At 39.0% G+C, this 27,966-nt stretch overlaps 1 pseudogene; it reads right to left on the reverse strand.

Moving 5' to 3' along the window:
* Window positions 1-1,176: 1,176 nt before the first annotated feature.
* On the reverse strand, window positions 1,177-27,935 carry LOC118827068 (annotated as a pseudogene).
* Window positions 27,936-27,966: the final 31 nt, after the last annotated feature.

Here is a 27,966-nt window from a genome sequence, read left to right on the forward strand (position 1 = left end):
ATCACCCAGTTAATCTTCTACTGCACTTCTTTTTATTTTGTAGCAGTCAGTGAGGTCTATATTGCAATACAGAAGACAGTTAATGTCATCTGTTGCTAGATAATTTGCAGAGAGTGGCCTTATGTTTTAAGGTCAAATCAGCTTAAAGTTAAATCAATGAAAAAGAAGCAGCCATCAAGTAAAGTTTATTGTTATTATGTATATTGTAATTTTGTAATGTATATTGTACAGGTAGATATACAGGTAACAAAGGTTAAGCATCCCTGTTTCCATTCAACAGAATGATTAGATATTCTTGATATGATTGTTCATGCAGATAGACCTGGGTTCAATACAAGAGACTACAAAGTTCTTTGGACCAGATTTAAAACAGTAAGTTGGGCCACGGCTACTTTGCTGTTGCCAATAACTTGCAAGTGTTTTCCCTCAAGCTGGCCATCCAATAAACTGTATTTTATTACAGTTTACAGTGCAGCAAATATAATTAGAAGCAAGTTACAATGGGGTAAAACAAAGCAGAGCGAGAACTAGTATTAATAATCTTAATGTTAAAAAAAAATATTGAAATATTAAAAAAAAAAAACTTTTCAAACTTTAAAATCCAGATAGTTAGAGATGGAGGACCCTTCTGTGCAGTACAGCAGGGGTTCCCAATCCTAGTACTGGTGACCAGACACTATGCATTTTTTGTGTTTTGTCTCATGAAACACACATGACTTAATAACTAATTAACAAGCACATCATTGGCTATGTAAAGTAGGAAAAACACCAAAATATGCAGAGCATATCTCAATGTGTGTCAAATATCACCCCTAGTGGTTGCCCTTTTAAAAATGGGATCATCTTAAAATTAAAATTATAAAACATCTTTCTTCACCCATGTTTTGTTAACTTAAGAACACTGATGAACTCTGGTGCCCTCAAATGAGTTAACTCAAAAAATACAAAAAACAATCACCTTTTCATTTTTCAGAGCTTTCAAAAGTGACATACTTTCACTATACAAGGAGAATACTAACACAAATTTAGCCACATATAGAACCGCATGAGATAGTTAGCCAGTCCTCTCACAGACAAGTGCATAACTTAAAATATAAGCTTAATTTTTTTCCACATTGTTTGGAAAATACCACGGCAATGGCAATCTAAATGAAAGATGTTTACTGTTTAGAATAATTAAGTGTGGTGCGCTATGTGGAAAGGTGTGATTGCTCTGGGTAAACTGCTTGAGGTGTCTGTTCCTTGGACAGTGTTCTCCTCCTCCTCTTTCACTGCATTCTCAATTTTTGACCAAAGAGCATAACAGTGCTCCTTAATGTCTTTTCCCATGAATGCACAAAGAAATGGGTTCAGACAGCTGTTGGCATGGGCAAGAATGAGACTAAATACAAATGCAGTGGCCAATGGACCATTAGGTGGCATGAAAAATAACACAAAAGAAAAAGTTTGGTATGGCAGCCAGCAGATCAAGAAAGTAACAATCACCACCGTCATGATCTTAAAAGACTTTTTGGACTTTACTGTCTGGTTGGATTTCAGCTTTCGAATGATGAAAATATAACAAATTATAATGAACATGAACGGGACCATAAATAAAAAAACAAAACTGCAGGCTATGCCAGCAGTGAAGTGTTCTACATTATTGTAATTGGACCTACAAACTGTTTTCTGGCTGTAGTGATCTTAACGAATTTCTTGGAAAAGAGACCATGGTGCATTTAATGCTGCAGAGATCATCCAAGCTAGCGTGACTATCACAGAAGACTTTCTTACAGTGCGCTTGTTCTGAGCCCACACAGGAAACATAACAAGCACACAGCGGCCCATACTGATGATGATGAGGAGGAAGATGCTGCTGTACATGTTGAGCCATATCATGAAGTTATTAAACTTGCATATGGAGCGTTTTTGACCATATAGGAAACGCTGAAGGGCAGAGTGGAGCAGAATATGAAGTCAGACACGGCCAGGCTCAGGTACCAGGTGGTGTTCACTGACTTCTTTGCCTTAAATCCTGCAATCCAGATCACCAAACCATTTCCAGCAAAACCCAGGATGAAGATGATCACATGACTTACTGCATAAAAAATACACATTGCATCCCTGCAAGATGAGGAACATATGGTGCGGGTTTGTAGTCATGATATTCTCTTCCCATTACAGGGGATGCATTCATGATGCCTCTTTATTCCGTACAGCAAACACAAATATTAAAGTGTGTTTCTGTTGACTACTGAAAAGAAAGGAGCATATTATTGGTTTGTTGCAAGTTAACACATCCTCTACAAGGCACACACATTTTTGCCAAATTTGTGAAGAGATGAAATTGGTTTAAATTTTGAAAATAAATGTGCATTTAAATGCAGAGGTGTGTTACTTTCACTCAAAAACTCAACAAAACCTCATTTGACGAGGGGTGCACAAACTTTTGCATATGACTGTATACACTTATAAGGTATAAAATGTGAAATTTATTCCATTGCTCCACTATGCATTGCAATTTGGCATTTGTACTACTGAACTGTCACATCTGAATCAAATAACCCAAGTCAAATTCAGTTGTTCTGAAATAAATAGACAAGCTGATGATGTCCAGTGTTGTCCAGTCCATCTCCTTTATAGACAGGAGCAACATAAAAATCTTGATTGTATTCTGTATATTCTGAATGTTTTTGGTACACAAGGTTGATTTTGTATGTTAAAGACCACTACTCTCATTGGCCATCAGGCATCATATAGGTGAGTCAAGTCTATTTATACAGCACATTTTAGTAATTTCCATAAATAAAAGCTAAATAAAACTGGCATAAAAAAAAACAGGTTTCTATTTGAAAGAAAATGGCTTATCTGTTAATTGCTCCTTCAGTCCGGAGCTGCAGAGCTGATGATCAGGGACAAACTTTATGTATTATGACCCTCAGCAATCAAAACAATCCATGATAGAATACAATTGTACATCAAATTCTATTCACAGGAATTGTATTTCATTTTCTATGTAGACCCTTTTCTTTGATTAATGTCAGGCTCAATTGCCCAACATCAGTGTGCAATCTCATTACTGCTTGTGTGGCTGAAAAGAAGTGAATTCCTGCAGCCATTTTACAAAAATATAGTGCAATTGGCATTGGAACTCTGTCATTAACATGGTAAAAACATTAATGTCAAAATCTTCACTGAATTTATTCACTATACAAAACTTCTGTTTATTACACAGAAGATTTACATGTCACTGTTACTCTTCAAAGTTCTTGAGATCTTTTTAAAACTCTCACTTTTGTTCAGTTTTACCAACTGCCTCATTTGGCAAGCTATTTCACATTATCAGCATTACACCACACTGACATACCAAAAAAGAGAAAGGGCTACAAAGTAAGTTGTGATAACATGCTATGTTATTTTACACCAGAAAATGTCATGACACAATATAATATCATCAAAAACGATGTAACTTGACATAGTTATTATGCCAACTTGGCATCAAAGTTGACCAAAGCAGTCTTTATGACAGCTGATGCCTTTTGGAATAAGCATTTATAAATGTTTATGTTTCTCTCAGTTGTCATGAAGGGCTTATGTAGGTGACATACAGCTTTCCAAACAGTGCCCTACAGTAAAGTGTTACCGGAAATGCTTAGACAGCTGCTGACACTACTTATGACAGTAAAACCACTTGTGATGGTCTGGCAGACTTGTGGCTATGCTTCAAGTTGGGGTGCAAGAGGAGGTGTTCATTGAATGCCAGTGCTACAGATGAATATCTTTTGTGCAAAAGAATTACTTTACTACAAATAGATTACAGAAGTGCAGCTTATGTAAATACACATGTATCGATTTCAGTTTTTTATTTGTGTAATTACACAAGTGTGTATTGATAGTTGTAGTAGGATATTTTCTGTCATGTAATTGCTTGTGTGATAGAGTGAACAGGTTTTTTCTAATAAGACTTTTCTAATTGTAACACTGCATCTGCACAGGATACAGCAATTTTCCTAATATTTAGCCAGCTGTAGTAGAATTCCTGAGATCTATCAAATATTTAGCTTTAATCAATTCTGCAATGTGATGGTATTCATATAGGAACACACCTTTAAAAGTAAATGTATGCAATTCATTAAAATCTATGTGCTGTATAACTGGATTACCAGTCTGTAATTTCACTGTACCTAAAAGACACATGAACTGTCCACTTACAAACTTTAACTTGTGGACTGAATATGGTAATTCCTGTGCAGATGCACTGTAAGTACTTACGTTATAGGTAATTACACACCTGTTACAATCAGAAAAGGCCTGTTGGAAGAAGAAAAATCACTTTCTCTATTAAACATGTGTAATTACACAAGAGGAAAATATGCTGTTTTAGTTATGAAACATACATTTGTGTAATTGCTGTTAAATATGTATTCACACCATCTGCACTAAAATAATCTGTCTGTAACAGGGGATACATTACTAGTAGTTACATTGTTTTTGCATGCATTGTTAATGTGTAATTGCACAGTTATTAGAGACAGTATAAACTGGGACCAGGTATTTTGCTAAAATATTTTAGCAGCATGCAGATCAAAATAATAATTTCAGTGACTAGCAGAAAGGAATAAAAATTGATATTGTAATGTGTAATGAATTTGTGTCTACACTGCACATTTATAAGGAATAAATATATGGCAGTTTTTCTGCTAATGATTTGTGTTGTATTGACATATAAAGCATTAGATATCATGAGAACTTGGCATATTTGAGATATACATCTTAAGTGAACTGTGTTTTGAATTGTTTTTGTAAATATATACATGTTCTAAATTTGAAGCCTACAAAAAATCTCTGAAAAAAAGATAAAGGCACCTGAAGACATAAGCTGATCTATTTTTGAAAGCAGAATTTTTTTTGCCATTCTTCTGTTATACAAGTCTTCAGCTGTACAACCATATTGTAGATTTTTATGTCATATTTTCTGGTTAATAAGACATAGGTTTTAAATTGAAGAGTTCTGTGAGGAGATCCATTTTGTCCTTTCAACACATATTAAACCACTTTGGGAGCCGCAACATTTTATGTTCATTTTACCATCTTGGCTGTAACTGTAGACTAAAAATATAATATAAATGAAAATGCAGACTCACTTTGCTCTACATTAAGCTTTAGCTCAGCTATATCCAATTTTCTTGCATCTCCAGTGAAAAATATTTTCGCAAAAGTAGAATAGTTCCTTGTAAATGTCTCTCAACGTTTATCTTTTTACAAGGCTTAAGTCAGCTTTTCATTCTCCATCTTTTTGTTAGAATTTTCCTGTTCCACCTTAAATGGTGCCTAAGGCACCAGAACTGTTGCCCTATTTAAGGTGGAACAGAAAAATTTGAACAAGAAGCTGACTTCACCTTCACAACTTTTTATTGTTTGATAGTTTCTTGCTGCAGATTAAACCTATCAGGAAACCAGCTGAGATCTTAAAAACGCAAATAAGTATTTTTGTCACCAAATTATCAATGTTCGTCTTAAATCTCTCTCTTTGCCTTTTTTTAGCTATTAGGCCAGATTGATATTGTTGCTATGGTGACCAGCAATCTGCGTGCCAGCCTTCAGGGTTAAAGGGTGAATTAGCAGTTATACATTAAGTCCAGCGTTTAAGACTATTTATTGTTAAAACTGTGTTGAAAGCAGAGCTTTATTTTACTGCAAAGGAGGTTTATTTTATTTTTACCTAAAAATCTAATTCTGCTTTGGAGCTGCAACAGGGCAGTAAAAGGGCTGCATACAGCTCCAGAGCCACATGTTGCTGAGCCCTGGCCTAGCCCAAACTTTCACAATGGGTTGGCCAAGTTAGACATATTGAAATTATTGTGGTGCTAAAAGGACAAAAATAAAAAAAAGTGGTCAACAATGTTCTTCGTTGCAAATATTAAAATGCATTGAATTTACTGAAAAGTAAACTAAAATTTTATTTTCTGTTTTTGCATCATGAGCTAATTATGAAAACATTTGAATCAAGTAAATTAAATGCATTGCTTTTATCAGTGCATTAACACTAAGAAAATATTTAATGTTAACATTAAAAGTTAGGCTACCCACACTACATGTAGCTCATTATCCTACTGATAAAGCAGCCAGACAGCAAAGTATAAAATAAAAGCACACAAATATTAAGTATACAATTGTCCAAAATGTCTTGGTCTGCTGAAGCATTAAGATTTCCCTTCCCTGGAACTAAGGGGCCAAACCCTGAAAAACAAGCCCGTAGCATTATCCCTCTTCCACCAAATTTTACAGTTGTTACAATGCAGTCAGACAGGTAATGTTCTCCTGGCATTCGCCAAACCCAGACTCATCCATCAGACTGCCAGATAGAGAAGCGTGATTCATCATTAAAAAGAATACATTTCCACTGCTCCAGAGTCCAGTGGAGGCGTCCTTAACTCCCCCCAATGCTTGTGATCTAATGCTTTAGATCTAATGCTTGTGTGTAGCTGCACAACCATGGAAATGCATTTCGTGAGGCTACTTTTGCTGATGTCGCTTCCAGAGGCCATTTCGAACTCTTTAGTGAGTGATACAAAAGAAGAAGGCACTGTGCACTTCAGCACTTCGTTGCCCCACTCTGTGAGTTTGCATGGTCTAAAGCTTTGTGACTGACCTGTTGTTACTCCTAACTGCTTCCATTTCACAGTAACAGCATTTACAGTTGACAGCAGGACAGAAATTTCTCCAACTGACTTGTGGCAGAGGTGGCATCCTGTGACAGTGCCATGTTTAAAGTCACTGAGCTCATCAGTGTGACCCATTCTACTGCCAATGTTTGTCTATCGAGACCTCAAGGCTATGTGCTTAATTTTATCCACCTGTTAGCAATGAGTGTGGCTGAAACACCTGAACTCAATAATTAGGAGGGGTGTCCCAATACTTTTGTCCATATAGTATATGACAGCTTACTGTTAGTTTTTAATGTTAGACATTATCATTTTTTTATTCAGAAAAAGCAGTCTTTTACACAGAAGACTAGCAAGCTAAACTTTTTGTAACCAAGAAAAAGTACTCTACTTGTAAACAAAACTCTCCTCCACTGTGCATGTGCTGTTTTTATCTGATATTTTTTCCTAACTGCATCAGTGCTGACACAAAGGATAATGGGACATTAAAGGCAGCAAAGAATGCTTCTACACTAGGCATAATGGGGACCTTCCAGGCCAAAGTGCTGCAGAGATTAGTGTTTACCCCCATCTGGCATTCTGGATCCAGTTGATGAAGGCCTTGCTAATTAGCTGATGGATTGAGGTGTGTTTAATGAGGCAGTGTGAAATCTGATTTAGCCCATGAGGAGTGGAGCCGTGAATCTTCACTGCCTTCAAAACTGGCTGAATGGAGGAAGCTCTGGAGGCAGCATTGTATGTGTACATTTAGATGTACTCAAGTCATTTCCAGCACCTTAAGTGAGGAAGAGCAACAACCCACTGAATAGCAGCCATTGATTACTTTGAAGTAATACCAGCTTCTAAGCTGTTAATAAATTTTTGGTATACCTGTGCTAGCAAACCTTTTAAAACCTCCAAACAGTTGCTTAGGAGAACAATTAGATGTCATATAAATCAAAATTTAAAATTGAATTAAACTTTACGAAGTTTTTTATTACAATGTTCTGTGTTTTTTGAAAATTCCCCTCCTAGCTCAGATCCAGCTAAAATATCTTTTGTTGTATCCTGTTTAACCGGAAAAGCCTTAGAATGGGCCACAGCTAGTTGGACTACTATTCACCACATGACTTACGCCCAACTCATCACACAATTCAAGACTGTGTTCGATCATCCTTATGAAGGGAAAGTAAGCGGGGAGTTGTTATGTAAGCTACGTCAGGGATCGCGCTTTGTAGTGGATTACTCACTGGAGTTTCGATCTCTCGCTGCTAGTAGCGGGTGGAATGAGGCGGCGTTATTAATGATGTTTCGTCAAGGCTTGAATACTGAACTCTTAAACGAACTTGCTAGTAAGGATGATGATCTGACCCTCGACCAACTCATTACGTTAGCCATTAAACTGGATCACATGTTACACTCTCGCTCAAAACCGAAGATTACACGTGAACAGAGAAGGGGAATGCCTCGGGGAAGGGTTCTTCCAGAGCATCCAGAGTCCACAGAACCCATGCAATGTGACTCTTCGTGGCTATCCCCAGAAGAAAGGCAGCACCGTTTGCAGAACCATCTTTGTTTGTTCTGTGGCAAGGCGGGACACCTAGTTCGTGAGTGCAGAACCCACCCACAAAAAACAAAGGCGCTGACCCCTGGACAGCACGTGGAGTGAACTAATGTGGTGAGTGTTCCCACAAAGGGGTTGACCGCCATTATGTACTGTCATCCCCATTCTCTTATCATTTCAGCTCTGATCGACTCGGGAGCAGAGGGGAACTTCATTCACGCCAAACTCGTGGAGCAGCTACAGATACCAGTGAAGTCCCTCGAGACTCAACTCAAAGTGGCAGCGCTGGATGGAGGACCAGTGGGTCTGGGTACCATCTCCCGAGTCACGCAACCGGTGGCGCTACAGATCAGTGCCTGTCCTTTTTAGCTCTAGACCAATCAGAATTTGAAATCATTTTAGGACTTCCGTGTTTAGAGAGACATAATCCTGTAATATCTTGGCCCGAACACACCATTACCAAATGGTCGGACTACTGTGCCCATTCTTGCTTAATCACTCCATCCATATCCCTTTTGTCCACCTCTATTGAAAGCCCCAACGCTGACACTCTCATTGAGATTCCCCCCGAATATGATGATCTGAAGGAAGTTTTCAACAAGAAAAATGCCACCAAATTACCCCCTGCATAGATCCTACGACTGTGCTATCGATCTGGTCGAAGATTCCATTTTTCTCAAAGCACGAGTCTACCCACTGACACAGGAAGAACAAAAAGCTCTTGATATTTACATTCAGGAGGCCCTAGAACAAGGCTTCATCCGGCCCTCTACATCCCCCATCGCTTCTAGTTTCTTTTTCATTAAAAAGAAAGATGGAGGACTTTGCCCATGCATTGATTATAGGGCCCTTAATCAGATTTCAAAAGCCTATCCCTATCTGCTTCCATTAGTGCCGGTAGCACTAGAACAACTCAAAGGGGCTAAATTCTTCACTAAGCTAGATTTACGTATTGCTTACAACTTGATCAGAGTGCGTAAGGGAGACGAATGGAAAACAGCATTTTTGACCACCAGGGGGCACTATGAATACCAGGTGATGCCCTTCGGCTCTCTATCACCCCCTCGGTGTTCCAAGCATTCATCAATGACACCCTCAGAGACATGTTAGGTCAGTTTGTAATCGCTTACTTAGATGACATCCTAGTTTACTCGCCTGATCTAGATACACATGTGAAACATGTTCGCTCAGTTCTCCAAAAACTCCTTGAGAATAATTTATTCTTGAAAGCGGAAAAATGTGAATTTCATTTGCAGTCCGTAGCCTTTCTAGGATATATCATTAGCCCTCAAGGAGTCACTATGGATGACAACAAGGTGGAGGCACTAGCTTACTGGCCCACACCCACCTCTGTGAGGGACCTTCAGAGATTTTTGGGGTTTGCTAATTTTTATCACCATTTTATTAGGAACTTTAGCACCATAGTCTCTCCCTTAATCACCTTATTAAAGGGTAGTCCTAAGAGGATCGTGTGGAATGACTCTGCAGAAAGTGCATTTCAGAGACTTAAAGAAGCATTCACCACAGCCCCCATTTTGAAACACCCCGACCCCACGCAGCGTTCATAGTGGAGGTTGATGCCTCAGAAACCGGAGTTGGGGCTGTACTATCACAAAGGACAGGATCCCCACAAAAGCTACACCCCATAGCTTTCTTTTCCCATAAGTTGTCCGCCGTCGAAAGAAATTATGGCATCGGGGACCGTGAACTTTTGGCGGTTAAGCTCGCACTGGAGGAGTGGCGTCATTGGCTCGGGGGAGCCAATTTTCCTTTTACAGTCATAACAGACCATAAGAACCTTGAATACCTCCGCACTGCCAAAAGAATTAATGCCCGACAAGCCCGGTGGTCGCTTTTCTTTGCTAGATTCCATTTTAACATAACTTTTAGACCTGGTTCCTGTAATACCAAAGCTGATGTGCTTTCCAGAATCTACGAAGGAGATAAGAACCCCTTAGAAACGGACTCGTCCAAAAACATACTACCCCCAGAAATCGCCATTTCTTCCATTCGCTGGCAGATCGATGAAGACATCAAAAGGGCCCTCGTTAACCGAGAAATTCCCACTCAGTGCCCTACAGATAAACTGTATGTTCCAGAGGCTTTCCGTATCCAGCTCATAACATGGGCTCATTCTTCTCTCACCTCCGGACATCCGGGTGAAACCCGTACACTGAAACTCCTGTCACATCGCTACTGGTGGGAATCAATAATTAAAGACATTCACCTTTTTGTTTCCTTCTGCTCAGTCGTTTACAGTGCAAGACACCAAAGACGCTACCTGCTGGGAAACTGGTGCCCTTACCAGTGCCCAACAGACCCTGGTCCCACCTCGTGATGGATTTTGTCACTGATTTACCCGTTTCGCAGGGATATACCACCATATTAACAGTAGTAGACCGGTTTTCCCACGGAGTGATGTTTGTGCCTTTTGCGGCAATACCTAGTGCATTTCAAACTTCTCAGACTTCATCAGGTTTCATCAGGTGTTTCGTTTCTTTGGCATCCCGGAGGATATAGTATCCGATCGGGGCCCTCAATTCACCTCCCAGGTATGGGCCGCCTTTTTCGAACATATTGGGGTTTCAGTTAGCCTTTCCTCAGGGTATCACCCACAAACAAATGGACAATGTGTTTTTGAGAGTTTTCTGTTATGAGAACCCCTTAGACTGGGCAGAACACTTAATATGGGCAGAGATCGCACAAAATTCTCTAACCAGCTCTACTACAGATATGACCCCTTTCCAGTGTATTCTATGATATTAACCCCCCTTAGCACCTTGGACGGGTGCTCTAACGGACGTGCCTGCAGTGGACCAATGGATGAATCGGATTGAACAGGTGTGGGAGGAGACACACCAATGCATCGAGAGTGTGATTCAACGACACAAGGAGAAAGCAGATTGCCATAGAGGTCCAACTCCGACTCCAATACCCACAATCCTCGGGGGGATCACATGACTTCTGACCATATCTCGCGCTCCTATCAGCGCTCTCGTTCTCTGGAGTATTAACTATTTGCACCTGTGTTTGAAGATCATATGATCAGGATAGCATAGATTATAAGCTCGGGCTTTAGTAAAGTTCAGTGCGAGGTATTGCTTCTTTACAAACTTACCGAGCGTTATTTCTGACCTTTTGTCTACTGTGTTTTTGACCTTTGGTTCCCTTTCTCGACTCTACCTTTTTGCCTTACCCCTTTTTGGATACTGTTGCCGGTTATTTTGCTAATCTGTGTTTTTGACCTTTTGGACTGTTTGTTGACCTGCCCTTTTGTCTAGCCCCTTGGTTTCGTTCACACGGTGATATGATCATCGTTGTGTTTTGTAGTTGCTGTTTGGTTTTGACCCATGCTTGTTTTTTGACTCCGCTTTTGCTTAACTCCATTAAACTACCTTTCGCCCTTTTACACCGCGAGCATCTGGATTCTGTTGCATTGTCAATGAAGAAAAAGGCAAAGGGACAGAAAAAATAAAGTGTAAAAGATTTCATAGGCACATGATCATCAATCATAAGCACATAAAAAGAGAAATGTTTGTGACCTGAACCTGAAAATTGTTACAGTAGTACACATCTGAGATCTTGCAGTTCCAGTTGTAGCAGTATAACAGCTAAATGCTGCTTCACTGTGTTTCATTTGAACTCTGGCCTCTATTACCTGACTTGTATCCATAGATCTAAGATACCTATTTGGTTTATACTCTTTAAGTATATAAGAGATATATTCTAGGTCTAAACCATTCAGTGATTTAAAAACTAGTAGCAGTACTTTAAAAGCTATGCCGTAACCAACTCGGAGCCAGTTTAAAGATTTTAGAACTGGCGTAATGTGCTCTTTTTTTTAGTCCTGGGATAGCAGCAGCATTCTGAACGAGCTGTTGTTTTTTGTGATTCATTTTATTTTCCAAACTGTAGTTAATTCATGTTTTAGGAAGTCCATTTAAGAGATTGTTACAGTAGTCCATCTTACTGGAGATAAAGCTGGATGAGCTTCCCTAGGTCTTACCAGGACACCAACCCTTGATTTTAATTATATTTCTAAGATGACAGAAGGCTACTTTGGTGATTGCTTTGACAGGCTAGTGAATGGGACTTCTAAGTCTATTAGAACACCAAGATTTCAGACTTGGTCTTTGGTTTTTAGAGCCTGAGAAATGAGTTATTCATTAATGCTGAATCTCTTATCTTTGTTGTCAAAGAACTGTTATGTCCTTATCAAACTGAGGAAATTGTGGCACATTCAGTTATTTATATACTCCAAACTTTGACACAGTGAGTCACATTGAGACTGTAATTATCTAATGAGAAAACCAGACATAACTGTGTGTCTTTAGGAAAAATAACAAACACCAAGTCAACAAATCTTTGCTCATTTGTTACAAATAGTATCTAATATGAAAGATTGTCCTGACATTTCTTCTAGATGAGGCTCCATTTAGATTAACAGTAATATCCAACTCTGATTCAACAGTCTTAGCTACATTAGCAGTGGCTGAATTGAAAGGCGTAATTTACAAAACTTTCCACCTGCTATCGAAGTAACATCATGACTCCATCCATGATATTTTCATTCACTACAGGATGCAGACCAACATGACAAAATGAACTGATGTTGTTATGTTAGCATCTCAGACATACACACTGAGGATGGGCACATGTAGGTTGGCTTCAGAGAAACGCTGAAAGAGGACTTTATTCTATTAAAGACTTAAATGTGTCACACTACCCAATAAAGCGACTGCTGGGTTAGTGAGACAGTAAGCCTATCCCATTAATATATGTTTCATGTTAATGTATCTGGATAAACTTTGGCCGACTGTAATTTTCCCACATAGAAATGATGTCTGCACATATGTCATTTCTGTTTTACATTTGATCACTTTTTCCCCATTACGATACAAGCTCAGCGTGCATACTTTCATTGGCCTGGAGTGCAAAAAGGTTCTTGGTTCGGGGAATTACATCCTGGTATATGCTTCATCTTTCCTTTCCTTGTTTATTTTCTCATTCTATTATTATGTCAGTGCTCAGCAGACTCATTTCCACTCATGTCATTCTATCTAAATAACAATATAGCTTCCCATTTAGGATTGTGTAACGTACTCAAGATCCGCCTTTGACCTCTTCCAAATGTGGTTGGAAGCCTAGAGGAGTGCTCACATGTCGTGCTGTGCTCAGTCTTGAGTCTGAGCTGCTATGTGCGTGTGTATCTTGGCCAAGCTGGTCATTATCGGGTATCTCTTACTTTCTGGAGTTAGTAACTTGGGACCTCTGTCCTTTTCGAGTTAAAACTCCCAGCTTCTACCACTCCTGTCCTGACTCCTGTCCGCTGAAGTTTGTAGAAGCCCTCTTTTGTTTGATGATGCTGTCCTGGCATTTCTTTTGTTTGGCCTTTGTCCTCTCCCCTCTTGTTTATCAACCCCTCTGTGAGCTTCCCTCCAGCATTGCTGCAGCAGTTCAGTGGTAATGTACTCACCCTCTCTACCTGATCTTTGCTTAGCGAGTCTTTGTTTTTCCTCTATTCCTGCTTTCCTTCGAGCCTTTGCTGTTCTGTACTTGAGTCCTACCGTCTCATGGCAGACTAGTAGTTCACCCCTATAGCACTTCTGTATACTGTCCAGAAGATCGCTGGTTTGATCAGCACAGGGGGTGAGTCGCTTGTCACATCATGTATTTAAGTGAAAACCAAATATGATCCAGTCCCCTAATCACATGTTAATGCAGGGTGTAAAAAGCCCAGTCACTCAGAACTCAGGCACAGAGGGACAGTATTGCAGCAGGGGATCTCTGAGCATTGCATTTCTTTTCCAAACAGCAGTTCTAGACAATTCAAATGTGTTCAGTTACGCTACCTGCATTTTAGCTATTTCACCACATTTTGCTGTTGTGCTACACTGGAAAAGTGGCAGAAAATACAAGTTGACTTCCTCAGATTTTCCTTTCCACCTTAAATGATGCAGTGGTTACGTTTTGGTCTGTTACCGCTGCACCACTGAGGGTGGAATGCAAAATTTGTACAAGAAGGCAGGTTTCAAGATTTAATACATATTGTAGTCTGGTAGTAGTGATCATAATGAATGTCTCGAAAAACAGCCGATGGTGCACTTAATGTTGCTGCAATGATCCAAGCTAGTATGACTATCACTAAAGCGTTTCTTTTGGTGCGCTTGTTCTGAGCCCACACAGGAAACATAACAAATACACAGCGGTCCACCCTGATGATGATGAGGAGGAAAGATGCTGCTGTACATGTTGAGCCACATCATGAAGTAATTGAACTTGCACATGAAGCACCTGAAGAACCACTCTTTTTCAACCCCATAGACAACCCTGAAGGGCAGAGTGCAGCAGAACATGAAGTCAGACACTCCCAGCCTCAGGTACCAGGTGGTGACGACTGACTTCTTCACCTTAAATCCTGCAATCCAGATCACCAAACCATTTCCAGCAACACGCAGGACACAGATGATCACTTTTGCCACTGCATAAGAAATACACATTGTATCCCTGCAAGATGAGAAACATGTGGTGTAGTTCTTGTAGTCAACATATTCTGTCTCTGTCCCTGCAGTCGAATTCATGATGCCTCTTGATTCTGTGCAGCAAACACAAATAGAAAAGTGTGCTTCTCTTGCCTACTGATAAGAAATGAGAATTTAATTGGTTTGTTGGTAGTTAATACATCCTCTACAAGGCACACACTTTTTGGCAAATGTTTATTTGTTTGAAGAGTTTAACTTGGATTGGAAAACAATGTGCCCTACGTTATGCACAGCTCACATTTTTGCCAGTGTGATAAATTCAGTGAAATAAACAGAAACTGTGCATTAAAATGTGCAGAATTGTGTTATTTTCCCATTAGGAAATCAACAAAACCTCATTGGATTAGGGGCACACAAACTGGGGCGCATATGATTGTACACTTGTAAGGTATATAATGTGAAATTTACAGGATTGCTACACTATGCACTGAAAGTTGGTATCTGTACTGCTGAACTCTCACATCTGAATCAAATAACCCAAGTCAAATTCAACTGTGCAGAGATAAATAGATAAGCTGTCCAGTGTTGTCCAGTCTTTCCCTTTTATAGACAGGAATAACATAAAAATCTTGATTGTATTTTTTTTTTAGTCCTGGGATAGCAGCAGCATTCTGAACGAGCTGTAGTTTTTTGTGATTCATTTTATTTTCCAAACTGTAGTTAATTCATGTGCTTTGACAGGCTAGTGAATGGGACTTCTAAGTCTATTAGAACACCAAGATTTCAGACTTGGTGTTTGGTTTTTGGAGCCTGAGAAATGAGTTATTCATTAATGCTGAATCTCTTATCTTTGTTGTCAAAGAACTGTTATGTCCTTATCAAACTCAGGAAATTGTGGCACATTCAGTTATTTATATACTCCAAACTTTGACACAGTGAGTCACATTGAGACTGTAATTATCTAATGAGAAAACCAGACATAACTGTGTGTCTTTAGGAAAAATAACAAACACCAAGTCAACAAATCTTTGCTCATTTGTTACAAATAGTATCTAATATGAAAGATTGTCCTGACATTTCTTCTAGATGAGGCTCCATTTAGATTAACAGTAACATCCAACTCTGATTCAACAGTCTTAGCTACGTTAGCAGTGGCTGAATTGAAAGGCGTAATTTACAAAACTTTCCACCTGCTATCGAAGTAACTTCATGACTCCATCCATGATATTTTCATTCACTACAGGATGCAGACCAACATGACAAAATGAAATGATGTTGTTATTTTAGCATCTCAGACATACACACTGAGGATGGGCACATGTAGGTTGGCTTCAGAGAAACGCTGAAAGAGGACTTTATTCTATTAAAGACTTAAATGTTTCACACTATCCAATAAAGCGACTGCTGGGTTAGTGAGACAGTAAGCTTATTCCATTAATATATGTTTCATGTTAATGTATCTGGATAAACTTTGGCCGACTGTAATTTTCCCATATAGAAATGATGTCTGCACATATGTCATTTCTGTTTTACATTTGATCACTTTTTCCCCATTACAATACAAGCTCAGCGTGCATACTTTCATTGGCCTGGAGTGCAAGACGGTTCTTGGTTCGGGGAATTACATCCTGGTATATGCTTCATCTTTCCTTTCCTTGTTTATTTTCTCATTCTATTATTATGTCAGTGCTCAGCAGACTCATTTCCACTCATGTCATTCTATCTATATAACAATATAGCTTCCCATTTAGGATTGTGTAAGGTACTCAAGATCCGCCTTTGACCTCTTCCAAATGTGGTTGGAAGCCTAGAGGAGTGCTCACATGTCGTGCTGTGCTCAGTCTTGAGTCTGTACTGCTATGTGCGTGTGTATCTTGGCCAAGCTGGTCATTATCGGGTATCTCTTACTTTCTGGAGTTAGTAACTTGGGACCTCTGTCCTTTTCGAGTTAAAACTCCCAGCTTCTACCACTCCTGTCCTGACTCCTGTCCGCTGAAGTTTGTAGAAGCCCTCTTTTGTTTGATGATGCTGTCCTGGCATTTCTTTTGTTTGGCCTTTGTCCTCTCCCCTCTTGTTTATCAACCCCTCTGTGAGCTTCCCTCCAGCATTGCTGCAGCAGTTCAGTGGTAATGTACTCACCCTCTCTACCTGATCTTTGCTTAGCGAGTCTTTGTTTTTCCTCTATTCCTGCTTTCCTTCGAGCCTTTGCTGTTCTGTACTTGAGTCCTACCGTCTCATGGCAGACTAGTAGTTCACCCCTATAGCACTTCTGTATACTGTCCAGAAGATCGCTGGTTTGATCAGCACAGGGGGTGAGTCGCTTGTCACATCATGTATTTAAGTGAAAACCAAATATGATCCAGTCCCGTAATCACATGTTAATGCAGGGTGTAAAAAGGCCCAGTCACTCAGAACTCAGGCACAGAGGGACAGTATTGCAGCAGGGGATCTCTGAGCATTGCATTTCTTTTCCAAACAGCAGTTCTAGACAATTCAAATGTGTTCAGTTACGCTACCTGCATTTTAGCTATTTCACCACATTTTGCTGTTGTGCTACACTGGAAAAGTGGCAGAAAATACAAGTTGACTTCTTCAGATTTTCCTTTCCACCTTAAATGATGCAGTGGTTACGTTTTGGTCTGTTACCGCTGCACCACTGAGGGTGGAATGCAAAATTTGTACAAGAAGGCAGGTTTCAAGATTTAATACATATTGTAGTCTGGTAGTAGTGATCATAACGAATGTCTCGAAAAACAGCCGATGGTGCACTTAATGTTGCTGCAATGATCCAAGCTAGTATGACTATCACTAAAGCGTTTCTTTTGGTGCGCTTGTTCTGAGCCCACACAGGAAACATAACAAATACACAGCGGTCCACACTGATGATGATGAGGAGGAAAGATGCTGCTGTACATGTTGAGCCACATCATGAAGTAATTGAACTTGCACATGAAGCACCTGAAGAACCACTCTTTTTCAACCCCATAGACAACCCTGAAGGGCAGAGTGCAGCAGAACATGAAGTCAGACACTCCCAGCCTCAGGTACCAGGTGGTGACGACTGACTTCTTCACCTTAAATCCAGCAATCCAGATCACCAAACTATTTCCAGCAACACGCAGGACAGAGATGATCACTTTTGCCACTGCATAAGAAATACACATTGTATCCCTGGAAGATGAGAAACATGTGGTGTAGTTCTTGTAGTCAACATATTCTGTCTCTGTCCCTGCAGTCGAATTCATGATGCCTCTTGATTCTGTGCAGCAAACACAAATAGAAAAGTGTGCTTCTCTTGCCTACTGATAAAAAATGAGAATTTAATTGGTTTGTTGGTAGTTAACACATCCTCTACAAGGCACACACTTTTTGGCAAATGTTTATTTGTTTGAAGAGTTTAACTTGGATTGGAAAACAATGTGCCCTACGTTATGCACAGCTCACATTTTTGCCAGTATGATAAATTCAGTGAAATACTGTGCATTAAAATGTGCAGAAGTGTGTTATTTTCCCCTTAGGAAATCAACAAAACCTCATTGGATTAGGGGCACACAAACTGGGGCGCATATGATTGTACACTTGTAAGGTATATAATGTGAAATTTACAGGATTGCTACACTATGCACTGAAAGTTGGTATCTGTACTGCTGAACTCTCACATCTGAATCAAATAACCCAAGTCAAATTCAACTGTGCAGAGATAAATAGATAAGCTGTCCAGTGTTGTCCAGTCTTTCCCTTTTATAGACAGGAATAACATAAAAATCTTGATTGTATTCTGTATATTCTGAAAGGTATGCTAAAGAGCACTTCTCTTTGGCCACTGGGCATCATATTAGCAAGGTGAGGAAAAGTCTACTTTTACTGCACATTTTATACACAAAGGCAATTTACATCAGTAAAAGCAAAATAAAACTGGCATAAACAACATCAGGTTTGTATTTGAATGGAAACGACTTACCTGTCAATGGCTGCAGAGCTGATGATGACAAACTTTATGTCTCAGGGAAATTGTGTAACATTCAGTTCTTCTCTGTGGTAACTGTAGTTCTAAGAATTTAACAAGTTGGAAACCACATAGAGTTCTGTGAGAAATTAACTTTAACTTGACCTCGGGCCCCATAATCCTGCCCTAGCTTAATCTTATGAAGAAAAGGTAATTTTCTGGGTGTTGTTTTTTTTTATTAAAAGACCACTACTCTCATTAGCTGTCTAAATGAGGGGAAAGATAAATGGTGCCTTATTTCTACAAGTTTATTTATATAGCACAAGTATAGATTTACTGTCCTCTGAAAATAATTCAACACCCAGCCATGAATGTCTAAATAGCTGGCAACAACAGTGAGTTCACCTCACAGTGAACATGTCCAAATTGTGCCCAACTGTGTCATTGTCCCTCCCTAGTGTCATGTGACTCGTTAGACTTACAAGCTTCCAGGTATGAATGGGGAGTAGGGCTGTTAAATTTGGTGTTTTGGGTACAATTCTCTCATACTGGCCACTGTATATTCAACATAGCACCACAATGGCAAAAAACTTTCTGAGGATGTGAGAAATAGAATTGTTGCTCTCCACAAAGACAGCCTAGGCTATAAGAAGATTGCTAACACCCTAAAACTGAGCTATAGCATGGTGGCCAAGGTCATACAGTGGTTTTCCAGGACAGTTTCCACTCGGAATGGGCCTCGGCAGGGTCGACCAAAGAAGTTGAGTCCATGTGTTCAGCTTCATATCCAGAGGTTGGCTTCAAAAAATAGACACATAAGTGCTGCCAGCATTGCTGCAGAGGTTGAAGAAGTGGGAGGTCAGCCTGTAAGTGCTCAGACAATATGCCACACAATGCATCAACTTGGTCTGCATGGCCATCGTCCCAGAAGGAAGCCTCTTCTTTAGCTGACATACAAGAAAGCCTGCAAACAGTTTGCTGAAGACAAGCAGTCCAAGAACATGGATTACTGGAACCATGTCCTGTGGTCTGAAGAGACCAAGATAAACTTGTTTGGCTCAGATGGTGTCCAGCATGTGTGGTGGTGCCCTGGTGAGGAGTACCAAGACAACTGTCTCTTGCCTACAGCAAAGCATGGTGGTTGCATGATGGTCTGGGGCTGCATGAGTGCTGCCGGCACTGGGGGAGCCGCGGTTCATTGAGGGACACATGAATTCCAACAGGCACTGTGACATTCTGAGGCAGAGCATGATCCCCTCCCTTCGGTAACTGTGCCGCATGGCAGTTTTCCAACACAATAACAACCCCAAACACACCTCCAAGATGATAACTGCAAGATGACAACAATTTGGACATGTTCACTGTGAGGTGTACTCACTTGTGTTGCCAGCTATTTACACATTAATGGCTGTGTGTTGAGTTATTTTCAGAGGACAGTAAATCTATACTGCTATACAAGCTGTACACAGACTACTTTAAGTTATATACATAAGTTATAAGTTATATACATAAGTTTCATTTCTATAGTCTTGTCCCATGAAAAGATATAATAAAATATTTGCAGAAATGTGAGGGGTGTACTCACTTTTGTGAGATACTGTACATTTGTGTATTTGCTAATACATATGTATTTGCATCATCTGTATTAAAATAATCCATCTGTAACAGGAGGTTCATTTCTAGTACTTACATTGTTTTGCATGCATTGTTAATGTGTAATTACACAGTTATAATAAACAATATAAATTGGGACCAGGTATTTTGCTAAACTATTTTAGCAGCATGCAGATCATAGAATAATTTCAATGACAAACAGAGAGAAATAAAAACTGCCACTGTAATTTGCAATGAATTTGTCTACACTGCAGATGTACAAGATACTATATGACAGTATTTATGCTTATCATATTGATTTGTAATATTGACACATAAAGCATTAGATATAATGAGAATTTGGCATACTTAAACACATACATTTTAAATGAACTTCATTGTTTTGGCAAATATATGCATATTTGATGCCTGCAACATGTTGCAAAAAAGCTGGGAGCATGTTTAGTGTGTTACATCATCTGCCCTTATAACAGCATTTAATAATCATCTGGGGACTGAAGACTCAAACTATCTATTTTGGATGGCAGAATTGTTTGCTATTCTTCTGTTATACAAGTCATCAGCTGTACAACCATATTGACGCTTTTGATGTCATATTTTCAGCTTAATAAGATATATTTATTACATATTTATACTATTTTAAATCAGAGAGTTCTGGTCTGCAGGCAGGCCAGTTTAGTGCCCCAGCTTTCACTGATTATGCAACCATGCTGTTGTAAGTCAAGCAGAATGTGGCTTGGTGTTGTCATGTTGAAATAAACATGGGTGCATTTGGCAGGATACCAAAGAATATCCCCTCATGCTATGACAGGCTTTTGAACATTCTGCTGCTAACAATCAGGATGGTCCTTTACTTTTTTTGTTTTAGGGAGCACAACATCAGTTATTTCCATAAACAATCTGAAAGGTTGACTTGACCACAATGCACATTTTCAAGGTGCATCAGGCCATTTCAGGTGACCTCAAGCCCAGAGAAGTCAGTGGTGTTTCTGAACACTATTGACATATGACTTCCACTGTGCATTGTGTTTATGGATGCAGGTACAGATGGTGTTTATTGACAACAGTTTGTCAAAGTATTCCTGAGCAAATTGGGTGATATCCATCACAAAAACAAGTTAGTTTTAATGTAGTGCTATTTGAAATGTCAAAGGTCACGGGCATTTATTTGTAGCTTTTGACCATAATTCTCTTCTATCTTTTGCTGAGGGAATGTTACTTTTTAAACTGTTGGATTTGTTGCTGATGCATTTTGGCAAAGTGGTGAGCCTCAACCCAACCTTGCTCATAAAGCACTTGACTTTACTGGATGCTCCTTTTATATTCAAAACTGTTTAAAATGTTTTTGAAATATTTCACAATATTTTTTGTCTTATATTGTCCCAACATGTTTGTGAGGTGTTGCATTTTTCAATTTCAGAATGAGCCAAACAATGATGTTGATAAAATAAAACATTAAATATCTTGTCTTTGTACTGTTTTGGTTCGAATACAGCTTAAAATAGATTCACAAATGTTTTATGTTATTATTTGCGTTTTAGTTACTGCTGCAACTTATTTTGGAATTGAGTTTGTCACTGAATACATTTGAATCTATAATAAAAGAAAATCTTTGAGCTCACCACTCAGGGTTACTCAGTGATGGTTTTCATTTGATCAATTTGCTATGCTCCAGGAAAATCATTAATATTTCATTGCACTGCTTTTTGTGTTATCTGCTCCTAAGCAGTTTGCAGAGAGCAGCCTTATTGGTTCAAATTTAGCAAAAAAAAAAAAAAAAAAACAACAACAAATACACAGAAGCTGAGGTCAAGTAAAATTTCAACAGAATGATTATATATTTTTAACACAAATGTTTATGCAGAAAGTATCTGGATCTAACACAAGAGATTAGTGAAAGTTCTTTGGCCCAGCTTTGAATCACTAAGTTAGTAGCATGCAATTTATGTTAGCAAGTAACCTCAGAGCTCCATATGAGTAAAAAGTTGGTGTTAACTTTATGAAATTTTCCTTCCAAAATCTTCCCTAAGCAATTACATATAAATCCATCCAAATCATCTCTATTACTACATTAGAGTTGTGGATTCAAAGAACAGAAAAAGAGCTGCTGATTCCCCTCCTTTCTTCCTCAAGAGAGAAAATTTAATAATTCAGACTGATCACCACTAAACCCCTGCCTGAGTAGGAAAATGCAGCTGTCAAACTTATTTGAAAAAAAGTTATGTTTAATGTTTTCACCACATAACAAAGTAGAGCTTGCTGTGCTACAACTCCCATGCATTGCCCTTATCTGACAAAGCTCTCCTCAGTGGAACTTCACTGTTCAGAAAAATGCTTTTTTAAATATTTGAGTAAAGACTGCAGTGCAGATCACCAAACCATTTCCAGCAACACCCAGGACAATGATGATCACATTAGTTACTGCATAGAAAATACACACTGCATTGAAAGATGGTGAATCCATAGTGTGATTCCTAGGGTAGTGTGTGTACTCATGTTCAGCATGTTTTGGTTCTGTTGTTGTGGTTCAATTCATGATGCCTCTTGATTTTGTATATTAAACACAGATAAGTGTAGTTCTGTTGAGTACTGATGAGAAAGGAGCAAACAAAAGTTCTGTCTATTCAATTTTTTGAAATATTTTAAATTAAATATGATTTATTTGTGCAAATTGTTATGTATTTGTTAAGTTTTCCTTTTAGGAAAAAGATATATAATTTGACATAACGTTTGCACAGTTTATACAAGATGTTTTATTTATTTTATTTAATTCATGTTAAATTCAGCAAGTAGACAGTAATTGTGCATTAAAATCTGCAACAGTGTGTTCTCTGTAGAGGATGTGTTAGCTTATTGTCGACTAAATCAATGAAACATTGTGATTTGACTAGGGGAGCACAAATGTTTACATCCAACTTGTTATACATATAGGATATGTATTGTGAGTTTTATAGCACTGCTGCACTATACACTGAAATTTGGCAGCTCTACTGTTGAGCTCTCACATCTGAATCAAATAAATGAAGTCAAACTCAACTGTGCAGAGACAAACTGAGAAGCTGATGTTGATCTCCCCAATAGAGACACAGCAAAAACATGTAATTGTAGTCTGTATATTCTGATTTTGTATGCTAAAGAGCACTTCTCATTGGCTGTTGGGCATAAAATATATTTATCTATTCATATAGCACATTTATACACAACAGCAATTTACATCATTAAAACTTAATAAAACCAGCATAAAGAACATCTGGTTTATGTTTGAATGAAAATGACTCACCTGCCAATGCCTGCTTCAGTTCAGAGATGCAGAGTCAATGGTTTTGATGCTTATGATGAGGCACAAACTTTGTCTATCAGGAAAATTTCTTAACACTCAGTTCCTCTCTGTGCTCTGTTTAGTTCTAAGAATTTAACGAGTTGAAAACCACACAGCCCTTTCTGCTGAAAAATGATCCTCAGCAAGCACAAAGCCAGATACATGCCATGCAGGGGTAGATTAACTTGACCCTAGGCCCCATAAACCTGCCCAGCTTAACCTTTTAAATGTTCAGTATCCACTAACAGGTCCAAATTTTTACTACATACTTCTATATACACATTCTATATCTATTCTATTTACTACACACATTCTATATCTAATGGTTAAATGTAGAGGGTTGTTTATGCTGTGTTATGCTGTGCCCAGTTGTTTTAAGGTTATTTTACATTTAAGGGATTATTTTCATTGGTTGATTGCTGCTAGGTAGTTGATAGTGTGGTTGGGATGGCATTCCATGTGGTTGCCGAGGTGTTGCTAAGTGGTTGCTGAGGTTTTATTAGTCAGTTGCTATGGGACTCCAGCTAATTGTTGGGTGTTGTTAAGCAGTTGTATTTAAGGTTGTTGCTGGAGTGTTTTTATGGAGATACAATGGTGTTCCGAGTGGTTGGTAGATAGTTAGTAGTGTTTTTCCAGGTGGTTGCTAGGTTGTCGCTATGATATCCTAGCTGTGTAAAAAAGGTGTTGCTAGTGTACTTGTATCATGCTGACATAAGTGAGGTGCATAACTGTTTGACTACATATTGTACAATGACTGGTGGAAAAAGAGATTCCTCTTGATCGTTCCTCCATTCAAGGACCTAGCCTAAACTTTCACAATGGGGTGGCCAAGTTAGACCTACTGAATATATTGGGGTGACAAAAGGACAAAAATCAAATGGCGATCAACAGTGTTCTTCTTTGCATTTATTAAAATATGTTGAATTTACTTCTTGAAAGTAAACAAAAAAACAAAACAAAAAAGGGTTATTTTTGGCATTGCCTTTTGATCTTAGGCTTGTGTGTAGCTGCTTAGCCAAGGAAACCCATTTTGTAAAACATGCAATTCTTCTGCAGATGTTGCTTCCAGAGTCAATTTGGAACTCTTTAGTGAGTGATACAACAGAGGATAGGCAGTGTGCACTTCAGCACTTTTGTGGCTAAGCTGTTGTTGTTCCTAGCTGCTTACATTTCACAATAATAGCACTTACAGTTGACAGGGGCAGATCTAGCAGGACAGAAAATTCACAAACTGACTTGTGGCAGAGGTGGTATCCTGTGACAGTTTCATGTTTAAAGTCACTGAGGTCATCCGTACGTCCCATTCTACTGCCAGTGTTTGTCTATCGAGGCTGCAAGGCTATGTGCTTAATTTTATCAAACTGTTAGCAATAGACATAGTTCAAACACCTGAACTCAATAATTAGGAGTGGTGTCCCAATACTTTTGTCCATATGGTGTATGACAGCTCACTGCTAGTTTTAGCATTAGACATTAGCAGTTTTTTACACAGAAGGCTAGCATGCTGAACTTTTTCTAACCCAGAAAAAAATACTGTACTTGTAAACAAAACTCTCCTCCACTGTTCATGTGCTGTTTTTATCTGATATTTTTTCCTAACTGCATCAGTGCTGACACAAAGGATAATGGGACATTTAAGGCAGTGAAGAATGCATCTACACTAGGCATACTGGGGACCTTCCAGGCCAAAGTGCTGCAGAGGTTAGTGTTTACCCTCATCTAGCATACTGAATCCAGTTCATGAAGGCCTTGCTAATTAGCTGATGGATTAAATCAGGTGTGTTTAACGAGACAGTGAGAAAACTGAAGTCTGCAGTGTTTTGGCCCATGAGGAGTGGAGCCTGGAATCTACACTGCCTTCAAAACTGGCTGAAAGGGGGAACCTCTGGAGGCAGCATTTAGATGTACTCAAGTCATTTCCAGCACCCTGAGTGAGGAAGAGCCACAACCCACTGAACAGTAGGCATTGATTATTTTGAAGTAATACTAGCCTCTAAGCTGTTAATCAATCTTTGGCATACCTGTGCTAGCAAACCTTTTAAAACCTCCAAACAGTTGCTTAGAAGAACGATTAGATGTCATATAAATCAAAATTTAAAATTAAACATTAAGAACAAGGAATTAAAACAAAGTACATGGAATTATAAAATTGGACAAAAAGTATAATTCAAAGAAAGTATAAGGTAAAATATAACAAGGAATTAAGGCAAAGATATACTTAAGAGCAATTAAATTAGCTTATAGAAGATAAAGTTCCATAAGAATATGGTAAAACACAAAAGGGAATTAAGAGAGAGCCAAAGTGCAGAAAAAATTAAGTGTAAAAGAATTTACAGGCACATCATCATCAATCATAGGCATATAAAAAGAGAAATGTTTGTGACCTGAACCTGAAAATTGTTACATTAGTGCACATCTGAGATCTTGCAGTTCCAGTTGTAGCAGCATAACAGCTAAATGCTGTATTCTGTATCCATGGATTTAAGATACCTACTTGGTTTATAGTCTTTAAATATATAAGAGATCTATTCTGGGTCTAAACCATTCAGTGATTCATAGATTGGGAGCCAGTTTAAAGATTTTAGAACTGGTGTAATGTGCTCTGTTCTTTTAGTCCTGGGATAAACTCGTAGGAGCAGCATTCTAAATGAGCTGTAGTGTGTTGTGAGTCATTTTTTTTTATTTTCCAAACTGTAGTTAATTATTATTATTATTATTTTTTATTTTTTTTTTGGGAAGTCCATTTAAAAGACCATTACAGTAGTCGATCCCACTGGAGATAAAACTGGATGAGCTTCCCTAGGTCTTACCGGGACACCAAACCTTTGGTTTTAGCTATATTTTTAAGATGACAGAAGGCTTTTTTGGTGATTGCTTTGACAGGCTAGTAAAAACACCTTGTGTTTACACCTGGATTTCCTTACATTCTGTAAAGTTCCAGTCTTGTGCTAGGGCACCTCCAGCAGCTAGACAGAGACAAGGCACCACAAGGTGGTAATTAGGGCTAAGAAGCAACAGCTGCATGCACCCTACTTAAGGGCTGCTCACATGCCGTTCTGTGCTCAGTCTTGAGTTCATGCTGTTATATGCGTGTGTCTCTTGGCCAAGCCACCTCAGTCCTTTTCAAGTCATAACTCCCAGCTTCTACAACCTTTTTGTATTGGCTCCTTTGTCCTCTCCCCTCTTGTTTATCAACGCTGCTGTCTCTCCAGCATTGCTGCAGTAGTTCAGTGGTAATGCACTCACCCTCAATACCTGGTGTTGCTGGTTTGATCCTTGCATTGCAAGCCTCTACTGTTCTGCACTTGAGTCCTACTATCGCATGTCAGAGAAGTGTTTCACCCCTTAGCACTTAGGTATACTGTTCAGAAGATCGCTGGTTTGAGTCACTTTTCACATCACGTTTTAAGTGAAAACCAAACATAATCCAATCTCCTAATCCCATGTCAATGCAGGGTGTAAAAAGGCCCAGTCACTCAGAACTAGGCACAGAGGGGGCAGTTTTGCAGCAGGGGATCTTTGACTGTTGCATTTCTTTTCCAAACAGCAGTTCTGGACTGTCCAAATGTGTTCAGTTACGCTACCTGCATTTTAGCTATTTCACCACATTTTGCTATTGTGCTATACTGGAAAAGTGGCAGAAAATACGAGGGTAGAGTTGATTTCTTGGGTTGACTGGGTTTCAATATTCAAAAGAAAAATGAGAATTCACAAATTTGAGTAAAGTTACCTCAGAAGTTTATCAAGTTATTCCTGGGTACTGCTCTGAGCAAGGTTTGCTTTTAACAGTCTCAGATGCATCCATGGCACTGCTACTACTTGCAGACTGACTGCTATGGCCCCAGGGCCCAGAGCTTGGCACAGAGTTTTAGGCATTGTGTTTTCCCCATTTTTAATGCAGCTTATCTTAATATGCCATAGGTTCTTAATTTTAGTGCTGAGTACTTGATGCACACTATGTGTTTGTCTTTTCCTGTTTTAACAGATTAGATAGATAACTCATAAAATGAAGCAGGCTGTTGAAGCAAGGCAAACACATAATAATATGCAGTGTGAGGGCGCCTTCTAGAGCATAATTTATAATGAGAAATTGCAGATCAGCTAGATGATGTTCTCAAAGACATCTTCAACATCTCACTAAGCCATTGTTCCAGCATGTTTCAAGGCCACACCCACTGTCCTCATCCCAAAGAATTCTCCAGTGTTTTCCCTCAATGACTACCAACCCAACACACTCACACCCATCATCATGAAGTGCTTTGAGAAGCTTGTAGTGAGGCACATCAAGACCCAGCTGTGTCCACTGGACCCTCTGCAGTTTGAATATTGCTTCAACTGCTTCAAACATGACACCATAGCCACCATTCTTCATCTGGCACTTATTCATCTCGAGAAAAAGGACACTTATGTTAGGATGC

The sequence above is a fragment of the Colossoma macropomum genome, unplaced genomic scaffold (genome assembly GCF_904425465.1).
Source record: "Colossoma macropomum unplaced genomic scaffold, Colossoma_macropomum, whole genome shotgun sequence".
Taxonomy (NCBI): domain Eukaryota; kingdom Metazoa; phylum Chordata; class Actinopteri; order Characiformes; family Serrasalmidae; genus Colossoma; species Colossoma macropomum.